Raw genomic sequence first — 12,298 nt, forward strand, 5'->3', positions numbered from 1 at the left:
ACATTCATTGGCCTGCATTACAGAACCTACTTGTAAAACCACCTTCCATGATATCAAAAGAATATCAACACATCATTCAACTACAAGAAATCTAGTCTATAAACTGTACTATGCTAAAAGTCCTGCTTTAGCACTAGCAAATTTAAATAACATTCTTCTACATTGTACAGCGAAAGACCTACTTCAAGAAATTGACTATATCCAGAAAAAATATTTTGGAAGTGAAAGCCATTTACAGAATGAAATAGCTTTAAACCAAATTAGCAACAATTCTACACATGGCAACCTTTTGCTAAACACATACAAAAAAGAAATACTAAAATTTAAAAGTACATCAGCTGAAGTACCAAACCATGTATGTGTATGTTGCCGCAGAACTTTTTATAAATGTAACACAAAAACTGTAGACCTATCATATAAAATAGAAGACAATGAAGATTCTAAATGGTTTGAATTAGCTCTCTACCTTGTAGCAGAAAACAAATACGAAATAAGTGACCCCTTAATACTTTGCAGTTACTGCACTACAAAACTTGACAACAACCAAACTCCTTCACGTGCTATCACAAATAATTTGGAATTATACCCACTACCAAAACCCCTACAACAACTTAATTTATATGAGAGCATCATAATTCAAACAGTACACCCATTTCAAGCAATAATACGTCTTCAACCAAAAACAGCAACATTACATCCCTCTGAATTGGTAAAAGGCATTTGTGGAAACATAGTTTATTTACCATTAGATCTAAAAGAAAATGTGCATGCTCTAGGAGTGCAACGTCCAATGCAGCAATCTTTAATTATCTTAGTAAAAGGAGTACCTACAAAAGACAAAAAAATATGGCAACAGCTGGTAGATTTACATAAAGTCAAACAAGCCTTACAATATTTTAAAGAGAATAATGAATATTACAAAGAAATTAATATTGAAGAAAACTTGAAAGATACAACTGAAATAATTCAAGAAACACAAGGAGCTGGTCAATTTGAGATACTAGATCCTGCTACAATATCAAATACTTTAGACCATTATACAATTCATCCTTTGCACTCTAATGACACCATAGAAGATGCACTGGAAAAATACCAAATGCGTCAAACAAAAGGATCACCAATCAGCATATGGGAAAAAAGTATAGAAGCACGTGCTTTTCCTCTACTCTTTCCTACTGGCAAAGGAAGAAGGTATGATGATAGACCTATTCAAATATCAGCTTCAGAATACCGCTCATTACGGATGTATTCTGAAGATCCCAGATTTAGACAAAATGTGGAATACATATTCCACCTAGTCTTTGAAAGTGAACTAGCAACTTTATGTTATGGAGTTGCACACATATTAAAATCAGGATCACACTTTCAAAATGTGACAGCTACACAATTATTACAAATAGTGCAACAAAAGGATGAGGTTTTACAATCAAATATTACAAATCTATTAGCAAATATGCGTGGTACTAAAGAGTACTGGTTTCGACGTCATGGAGATGTACGTTGTATGATCAGAAACCTTGGCCCACCCACTTGGTTTGTTACATTAAGTTGTGCAGAATATGCATGGCAAGGTTTACATGATTTCCTACGCATATCAAATAAAAACAAAACAAACATAGATATACTAACACCAGGAGAACTTTGTTCTTTGGATCCTGTTAATGTTTCAAGATATTTTCACCATCGCTTCATTGCTATGCTACATTTTATTTATAATAAAACTGTTCCTCCCCTTGGAGAAGTGCAACACTTCTTTTGGAGAAAAGAATACCAAGCCAGAGGAGCACCACATATCCACATGCTTTTATGGATTAAAGATGCTCCTAAATTTGGTCAAGACAGTGAGGCCACTGTTTTACAGTTTATTGAAAAATATGTCACTTGTGAAATTCCATCAGAATCCACAAATAGTGATCTTCATGCACACATTTTACAATTTCAAAGATGGCAAATATTGTCGTCGCAAATACAAAAATAAAGGGAAATACTACACCAAATGCCGATTTGGTTTCCCTAGACCAGTTACAAATACAGGTCAAGTGAACAACCTCATGTCTTCAGTTAGACATAGTGTTAAAGGTACCCTTTAGTGCGCTCCTTGGGAAGAATTACTCAATCACTTGGTTATGTTAATTCCAATTTGTTTATTCAGTATAGGTTCTGGATACTCCATACACTTAATGTTTCAATAAACAAAGTTTGTCTCCCAAATTGTCTCCCAACACATCCGTGGTTCCCGGAAGCTTCCGGGAACCACGGATGCACAGAGGCAATCGTACCGAGAGAAAGGAACATCTTTGAATCCACAAGAATCTACACACAAGGGAAAAAAAGAAAAAAAGAAAAAAGAAAAAAGGGAAAAAGAACAAAAGGAAGACAAATAGAGAGTCGATGAGAGAGAAAATTGAATACCAATCAATACTGAATCAGAATTATGAGAAACATGACAAGGAATCTCCCCTGAGGAACCGTGGCTAAAGTCATGGGGAAACATGTGTTGGGAGACAATTTGTGAGACAAAGTTTGTTTATTGAAACTTTAAGTGTATGGAGTATCCAGAACCTATACTGAATAAACAAATTGGAATTAACATAACCAAGTGATTGAGTAATTCTTCCCAAGGAGCGCACTAAAGGGTACCAACTTTATTTCCCCGAATTGTACATATATTGCTGCAGCCACAATACAGGCACCCCTGGTGCAGACCCTTGGCCATCTGAGAAAGGAACCAGAGAGGCACAAAGGCTTCGCTCTAGATAGCAACTCAAGCCGACATTGGCTGCAACATCTGTTTTTTTCAAAAATATAGTGTTAAAGGTAAGTCACCTAAAAATACATATTACATACAAAGAAAAGAAGACGAAAAATATATCAATGATTATAATGCAATCATTGCCCACTTATGGAATGCAAACATAGATGTGCAGTACATTGCAAACAATTCTACTGCAGTTGCACAATATGTCACAGCATACTTAACCAAAGCAGAAAAAACAGAGCTCCAAGACCTCTGGAATGACCTGTCATCAGATAAAACAGTGTCTCAGAAATTATACAGCTTGGGCATAAAAATGCTCTCCCATAGAGAATGCGGATCATATGAAGCAGCTGATTGTTTAACTGCATTGTATGGTAAATCTGAAAATATAGTATGGCTAAGTCTTGGTCCAGCTAAATCTAGAAAAAGAGTTCTAAAAACATACGAAGATATAGAAACAATAGCCAAACATGATCCCAACAGCCAGGACATTTTAAAAAACAATTTATTGGACACATACTACCCAAACAGAAGTAATACTTTGGAAACCATGTGTCTATACCACATAGCCCAAAACTACACATACAAAAATAATATAAAACCTGATGAAAAAAAAGGTAAATACAGAGTGATAAACTGTGAAGGCAGCTTAGTTAAACTCACTAAACCAAATTTAATTAATCATATCAAATTGTCATTGAAGACTCCTCAACATAAAGAATTATATTACATGTACCTGCTACAACTCTTTTAACCATGGAGAAAAGAAGAAGAAATACTAGAAAACTATGACTCATATGAAGATGCTTTCAAAGCAAATGAAAGCACTATAACTGATGTAAACTTTACACAATACAAAACAATGTTTTGCACAATGAACAGCAACACAAAGAAGAACTCCAGGCCCAACTAGATAAAGACACTCCTGACAGTAGTCAACCTTCTGTAACAGGAAGCCAAGAACCACTGGGAGAACCACTAATAATAAATGAGGCAGAATTAGCTATGATAGAAGTAGAAAACACCATGTGTTAGTAAAAAGATAAAGAAGACTTAACTATAATACAATCAAAACTAAACAACGAACAACGTAGCATTTTTGAAGAAGTAACAAAACAAATTGCACATGGTGTACAACATGAAAATAAAGAATGTTCCTGCCATAATTATACGCCTATACTACTGTACGTCAGTGGTGAAGCTGGTTCTGGCAAACCATTCCTAATGAAAATCATCAGTAAGTTCCTTGAACAATTGACAAACAACAAACAGTCAGCTGTTGTCACTGCCCCCACAGGTTTAGCTGCCTACAACATAGGTGGTGTCACTTTACACTAATTACTACTATTACCAGTAGAACACCAGAACAAATTAGACTATTACAAACATTATGCAGAAGCTGCAATGGAACTACGCAGAGTGAAACAAATGAAAATGCTACTAATAGATGAAGTGAGCATGGTCTCCAACCTAATGTTGGCTTTGATTCACCTCAGATTACAAGAAGTACTGAAAACAAACTATGAAGAGCTCTTTGCAGGAAAACACATTATTGTTTTCGGAGATCTTCTTCAATTGACACCAGTAAAAGGTGAGCCTATTTTTAAAACATTAGGACACAAACTCTGCCGTAAAACTGTTGGCAGCATTGGAAATTTCAACCTTTGGCAACATTTCCAATACAGAGAATTAACAGAAAACATGCGGCAGATCTCACTTATGCCAACATTTTAAAAAGTATCAGAGTTGGTATACTCTCTAAAGAAGCAGAAGCAATATTGAAAACCGGCAAATTAATGCACTTTATGGCGATAATGCATCTGCTACAGATGTTATGGAACAATTAGCCCACAAAAATGTCAATTGCATGGCCTTAATGCCAACTCTTGCAAGCTGTTTCAAATTCAATGAAATAATAAGAAATGCAACCAATAATGGAAATTAGCGCCACAGAAAAACTAGATGACCATGGTATGACACTACCTATGTGTGACCAAGCCCCAACAAGACTAAATATTTTAGAAAAATCAATCTGAAACACAGCAGGCTTAGAAAAGATATTAAAATTATCCTTAAATTGCAGAGTAATGCTTAAACGTAACCTTGACGTGGACCAAAGACTAGTTAATGGAGCACTGGGTACAGTTGTTGGCTTTCAAACATATCCACGTGACAACAAAATTCAGTTTGTCAATATACTATTTGACAAACTTTCAGAAGTAAACAGGATAGGACGCTCAACAGCTCGATTCCTTCTCTTCAAAGACATGTATGTACGCAGAGAACAGTTTTCTCTAACTCTTGCATACGCAGTCACCATTCATAAATCACAAGGTCTTACCCTAGACAAAGCAATGATAGACATTGGTAACACAGTCTTTAAAGAACGCGTGAGCTACGTAGCACTATCACGCTTACGTACACTTGACGGTCTATTTCTAATCAACTTTGATGCAAGTAAAATAAACGCTGATATTCCTTGCATTTTAGAATACAATAGACTTTGTTCACTATACACCCCCCATCTAGAAACCTATCCTGTTCCACAAAAAGGAAAATGTTCTAAAAGAAAACTAAATCAAACAGAAATGCAACAGAATGTCACTGCAAATCCTCCAAAGAGAGTAAAAGAAACTAAAACTTCATCAAGTACCACAAGCAAAAATGAATCAATTAGGGAAAGTAAACCAGGCACTTCGTCAAAGAAGGAAGACAAACCAAAAAAGAATCACTCAGATACAGAACTACCTGGTCCATTTAAACTCTCAAACATAGTTGGTGTAAGTTGCTACGCAAATGTGGCAATGAATATTCTATTTCAATTACCACCAATTGTTGACAACATTTACTTACACAGTACAGACCCATTGTGTATGCAAATGTTAGTACTTCACAGAAATGCAGCAAACAATCCTGACAACACGTATAGTGTTTATGGAATAAGACAACAATTGGACTACTGTGCTGGAATGGTGAAATTCACTATAAACTCACAGGAAGATGCACAAGAATTTCTAATGTACTTACTACAAGTACTGGAAAACAAAAACATACCTATAAATGAAATCTTCCAGATTTCATACATGTGGAAACATACATGCACTCTCTGCAACAATGTGACACAAGAAGAAATCCCCAATGAACGCTTTGTATATATATCAATACCTAATTGTGAATCCATTCCATTTCAGCAACTTGTACAAAATTCAAACCATGGTAGATTATGTTCTACCTGCAATTCAGATAATCGCTCCACGTTAGTAATACAAACACATAGTAAATATGTAATATTAATGCTTCTACGTTACAATGCAGATGGTACCAAAAACAACTGCAAGCTGACTGGTTTCACACATGGTCAAATATCACTTGGTAAGAAAACCTTCACAACAATAGGTATAATCTACCACGCAGGAGCCACAACCAATTCAGGGCACTACACTGCATATATAAAAAAGAAATGTGGATGGTTTGAATGTAATGATAGTACCATTACTCTAAAGCAGAGATTACCAGCAGATCTTACAAACATTTAATGTTCTTAAAACCAGAATTTGATAACTAAACTGTACTTAAACCTCAAGTAAACTTGTAGTAAAAAGTATAAACTGTTAGAATATTCCAAAAGCTATCTAACTGCCCAAAGATTCTACAACAATTAATCAGATAAATAAATACCACTAAATTAGAGCAAAAAATAGACAGTTAGAATACGCCAAGTAGTATCTAACTGTCCCAAAATTTAACAATATCCAAACAGATAAATCAATACCACTAAAATATATCAAACAATAGACAGTTAGAATACGCCAATTGGTATCTAACTGTCCCAAAATTTAACAATATCCAAACAGATAAATCAATACCACTAAAATATATCAAAAAATAGACAGTTAGAATACGCCTACTGGTATCTAACTGCTCCAAAATTTCATAATATCCAAACAAATAAATAATATGTTACTGCTTCAAAAATAATGCAGCAACCCAATGTATAAAGCATAAGCCAGAAACAACAAATGAACACTGAAAACAAACAAACAAATAAACTGTAGCATAACAGAAAAAGGTTTTTTTTAAATCCAACATGGATTTTTTTTTCTCCCACAGACCCAATGATTTTAGCAACGGACACAGAAACTGAGCAAATTGCACAGTACTCTGGTTTGTAATCTACTAAATATGAGGGTCCAAAAAAAAAATGTTGATTATACAATGTAATAAGTCATTACAAAATACTAATACTAACATGCTATTTTCTTTTATCACAGAAATTAACAAGAAATACATGTACTCCAGTTACTAAACCAAACAGTAAGTATATTATACACTCTTTGCCATGGCCACAACCATCGCAGCATATCACACCCACAATATCTTATAACTTTGTTCCTTATAAATTTGTTTTTGACCCAAAGTTATAAGCAACTATAAGTGTGATATGCTGCGGTGGTTGTGCCCAGGGCATAGAGTGTTGGGTGCATGACCAAATGGTCATGCACCCAACACTCTATGCCCTGGCCACAACCACCGCAGCATATCACACCCATAGAGTCAAACATTTCAACTGTAGCCTATGGAAACTTTTAATGTCCACGGACATTACCAGTGTTCTTAGAACACTTTCAACTTGCCATCGAACAATACGAACAGCGTCTTCAGGACACCCCCTGCGAACATTTCAGGACACCACGAGAGTTCTTAGAACACTTTCAACTCAACAACGAACAATACGGACAGCGTCTCAGGACACCCCCTACGAACATTTCTGGACAACGCATGTGTTCTTAGAACACACCCCCATTTTGTTTATTCGGAACATTTCAGGACACCGAGACAGTTCTTAGAACACTTTCAACTTGCCATCGAACAATACGGACAGCGTCTTCAGGACACCCCCTACGAACATTTCAGGACAACGCGAGAGTTCTTAGAACACTTTCAACTTGACAACGAACAATACGGACTGCGTCCTCAGAACGCCCCCATTTTGTTTATTTGCGAACATTTCAGGACACCCTGAGTGTTCTTTGAACACATTCAACTTGCCACAGAACAATACGGACAGCGTCCCCCGAACACCCCCATTTTGTTAATTTGCGAACATTTCAGGACACCCCGAGTGTTCTTAGAACACATTCAACTTGCCATCGAACAATACGGACAGCGTCTTCAGGACACGCCCTATGAACATTTCAGGACAACGCGAGAGTTCTTAGAACACTTTCAACTTGACAACGAACAATACGGACAGCGTCCTCAGAACGCCCCCATTTTGTTTATTTGCGAACATTTCAGGACACCCTGTGTGTTCTTTGAACACATTCAACTTGCCACAGAACAATACGGACAGCGTCCCCAGAACACCCCCATTTTGTTTATTTGCGAACATTTCAGGACACCCCGAGTGTTCTTAGAACACATTCAACTTGCCACAGAACAATACGGACAGCATCCCCAGAACACCCCCATTTTGTTTATTTGCAAACATTTCAGGACACCGCAAGTGTTCTTAGAACAGTTTCAGCTTGCTTGTGAACAAAACGTACACATATTGAGTCCACAGAACACCCTCCATTCAGTTTATTTAGAACATTTCAGAACACCCGTGATGTCCGCAGACAAATCGAACACAAAAAGAACGTGAACCAGTTTAAAAAGTACAACGTTTAACCTATCTCATACCCTCCCATCCTCCCCAAACACTTCTACACACCAACACACTCTACTAAATACACATTTTGAACAAACTTTCACCACGCTGTCTGCGAATCCAAGATGGCGGGCGCTACCGAAAATCTGACGCGCTTCACGCTTAACACCGTCCAATCAGCGAACATGCCATATGTCCGCGGACATGACGTAAGCCACTCGGCCAATCAGGACACTGTCCGCGGAGCGAACAGGAAGTGTGTCCGCGGACCGAACACAGATATCATTAATTTTTTTTTACCTACTTTTTGGTCCTTTTAAAAAAAAACTACTGGACGGATTTTCACCAAATGTGCAAAAGCACGCTTTCGGGACCAAGCCGCTGCTCCTGGTCCAAATTTGGTGAAAATCCATCCAGCGGTTTGGGCTGTAAGCGCGAGCAAAATTTCAGTCTATGGGAAAAAAAGAAATTTTGGGACCCCCCCCCTATAACTTTTCCCCCCTGGACGAATCCTCACCAAACTTTGCAAAAAAAATTCAGAGTGGGCCATATACTTTTTTTGCAAAGTTTGGTGTGGATTCGTCCAGAGGGAGCGGAGTTATAAGCCACCCAAAAAGTGCTCTTCCTATGGAAACACCAACTTAACCATAACTACATGGCCACATGGAGTGAATAAAAGGCCTATAACAAGCAATTTACATATTTTATTCGTTTTGATGTTATTGCATTGAGGTGGATGGAAAGTCATCTTTGCCTTGTAAACGTGCTGTGAGGACTTGACCCCTGAGTTCCAGGGAGGTGTATAGTTGAAAAATTAAAATGGAGCCAGCATTGATTTTGGTTTGGCATTATGAGTGGAAAACAAGTGGGAACAGGGTGATTTCCCCCCCTGTGCATAGGAACTTCTACAAAAATTGCAAAATGCATTTAAAAAAAATGAATACAATTGAATTAGATGATGCCAAGAGACACTTCCTTACTAAGCTGTTCACTCATGGTGGGGGGACAGAGGCAGATGAAGAGCGCTGGCAAGCTAAAATGATGCAAGATGTTACATCAGAAGGAATTGATATCTGGTGTGAAGGTGTGCTATGACAAAAAGCATTAGAGACATTTATTTATGACCTGCAATTGTCAAGAAGAACAGAGTCAAATGGCTTAGCTCAGAGCGTATCTGTACTTACACTTGCAATTCATGGAAGAGCGAATGCAGAAGAGTGAAGCTTGTGTGCAGAGTCAGACTGAGATTCTAAATGAGGCGCAGAAAAAACTTCAACAGAAGATCAAGCACATCAGAGCCATGAGTTCAAGTTAGAACAAGAAAGCCTCATGGATCAACTAAAAATGTGTTAAAAACCCGGCAGCAGGAGAGTGCAGAGCGTGAACACAATTTTCTGCATTGCAAGATGCACATTAAGAGTGTGTGGAAAATTTGGGCACACTGTAACATAACGTAAATGATCATAATATTTATAATAGAGGGTTGTTAAATTACCTGATGGCCTTTCAATAACAGATAAAGGGTTGAAAAATGAGAACCATCAGTTAATTGTAAAAGGAATTTATTCCCAAAATAACTTTGAGAAGATATATGAGCAGGTACATACTTTAAAACAACATGATATTCAAATTGTGAAGGAAAAAGACCTCTTGAACCAGGATAATAGTGTCCTTGCACAGGAGGTGCATCAGTTGATAATGGATGCAGAAAAGAGTCAGTCAGGTTCTCAGGAACTGACTGGAAATAGGCAAGAAAATGTAGAACCCATGGAGCGTGTGAGGCAAGAGTAAGCTGATCTGTTACAGGCAGCACTGCATAGAAACGCACAAGTGGAAGAGGTTGGTATTTTGAAAGCAAACCTCTTTGAATATGCGCACACAATGCAGGGCACACACAATGAAAATGAGCCAAGTCAGAATGAAATCAGGGAATTGAAAGATCGATTATGGCCCAGAGTAAAGTGCTCGAGGCCAATCAGGCCTCAGAGTTAAAAAGCCAGCTCTCTGAAGACCATAATTAAATAAGGATAGAGAGAAGCAGGTGGAAGAGTTTGGCAAATGAAAATGAAATGACAATTACAAACAGACATTGAGGCACCCACACCAATCAGGGCATGGAAAAGGGCCCTCTGATCCAGGGGTGATGCCCTCCCCATCAGGAACCTCATGCCAGTTAACCAGAACTTCATATGGGCTGACTGCGACTGACCTTATTTCCACCTACAAAGGCCAAGGAAACAAGAGGCCCCTACAATTACCCAGGCCCAGCCAAACTGATCCAGAAGGCCAGTCCTTATCGAAGATTGAGGATTACTCTCCATTATCACAGAGAAGGGAAGGGGGCCAGACCACTGTGTCCTGGGAAGTTAGGAATAATCCAGTGAGTACTTCAGACCATGCAAACTCCCTTGATGAGAAAATGAGGAGTTGGACTTTAAAGGAATAAGGCTGCAAAGAGACCACCTAGCTCGCTTCGCTGGAGAAGAACATTCCAAGCTTCAGCCTACGAGGGGCATATTAAAAACCTCCTTACATTTAGGGGATGGGGTGAATTTCCCCAGACTATGTGGAAGGAGGGAGACTACACAGTTGAGTCAGCCTGAGGACGTGACTGAGTATTATCCTGTGCCAAAAGGTGACTACAGGGGAAATGACCTTGAGAATTCCTGGCAACACAGGGGAGAGGAGTCCAGACCCTGTGTTTCTGGGAGGTATTCCCAGTCTTATAGAAAGAGAGAGCACCTAGAAGATAGGGAATGGAGTACCAATATCAGCTCTGAGTCAGAAGGTGAATGGACTCAGGTGCAGAGAATATGGAAGACAGGGAAACAAAGAATGGGTGTTGTCAAAGACCCAATTAGACAGATCCAGGCCATAAAGAGCTTCATGACCCCATAACATAAATATGCGAAGTATTCGGTGTGGGAACATCTAGAATTGTATGAACAAATGATATCCTCATTTGGAATTAAAAATGATGTAAATTGTATGGAGTTTATGAAATGGATGTTCTCTCCTGAGTCTCCAGTTTCTTTTCGGGACTGGAGGACCAGAATCATTATAAATGGTCATATAAGGCAGACACTTTGGAACATTTTTTTCACACATAGGAACCCACAAGAGGCCCGTAAGGCTGCATATAATTTGCAATGTGGGGAGGACCGGCTCCTAGGGAGCTTGTACAGGAGTTAAAGCGGGCATTTGCTTGGACTTCCCGGCGGGTGAACACAAATTGTAAGGAGTTCATAACTATATATTTCAATGCGTGCCCCAAATACATAATGGCTCAGTTGGTGCTTGATTCTCACGAGGACAGGACCCCGGATTGGAGGATTGAACAGGCCACCATGATCTATGAGGTCCATAAACCCATTGAGAGTAAAGACAGCTCAGAAAACCCCCAAACCATCTAACATTCCTGCTGCTGCGAAGTTGGCAGAGGTAAAAATGACCCCTCCCTTGGATCTGGAGACAGGGTGCCTAAAAGTAATCCTCCTGCCAACAAGCAAAATGGAAGGCAGAAGGAACCCCCCTACCCGGCCCAATCCAATGGTAGTTGGGCAGGGACCCAGAACAATGATCCCTCAGACCCTGCCATCTATGTAAGCCCTAGGTACAAGGGTACCAAACCAATCCTGGGGCCCAAAGGGGGGAACCAATCAGATAAGTACTGCTTCTGGAAAATTCCCTCCAACCTTCCCTCAGTAGAGAAGTATCAATCCACCTCTCAATTTGAACTTTTTCCCCAGATATTCCCCGAACCAGAACTTCCAAAATAGTCCCCATCTCTCACCTCGGTTCCAGGACAATAGATCGCTGAACCCAGGAGAAGGGAGATTTAGGATGGACAATTATGGGGGAAGTTTCCAGTACCGAGCTACTCCAAG

Source organism: Ambystoma mexicanum, chromosome 2p (genome assembly GCF_040938575.1).
Source record: "Ambystoma mexicanum isolate Mex_15411 chromosome 2p, UKY_AmexF1_1, whole genome shotgun sequence".
Classification (NCBI taxonomy): Eukaryota; Metazoa; Chordata; class Amphibia; order Caudata; family Ambystomatidae; genus Ambystoma; species Ambystoma mexicanum.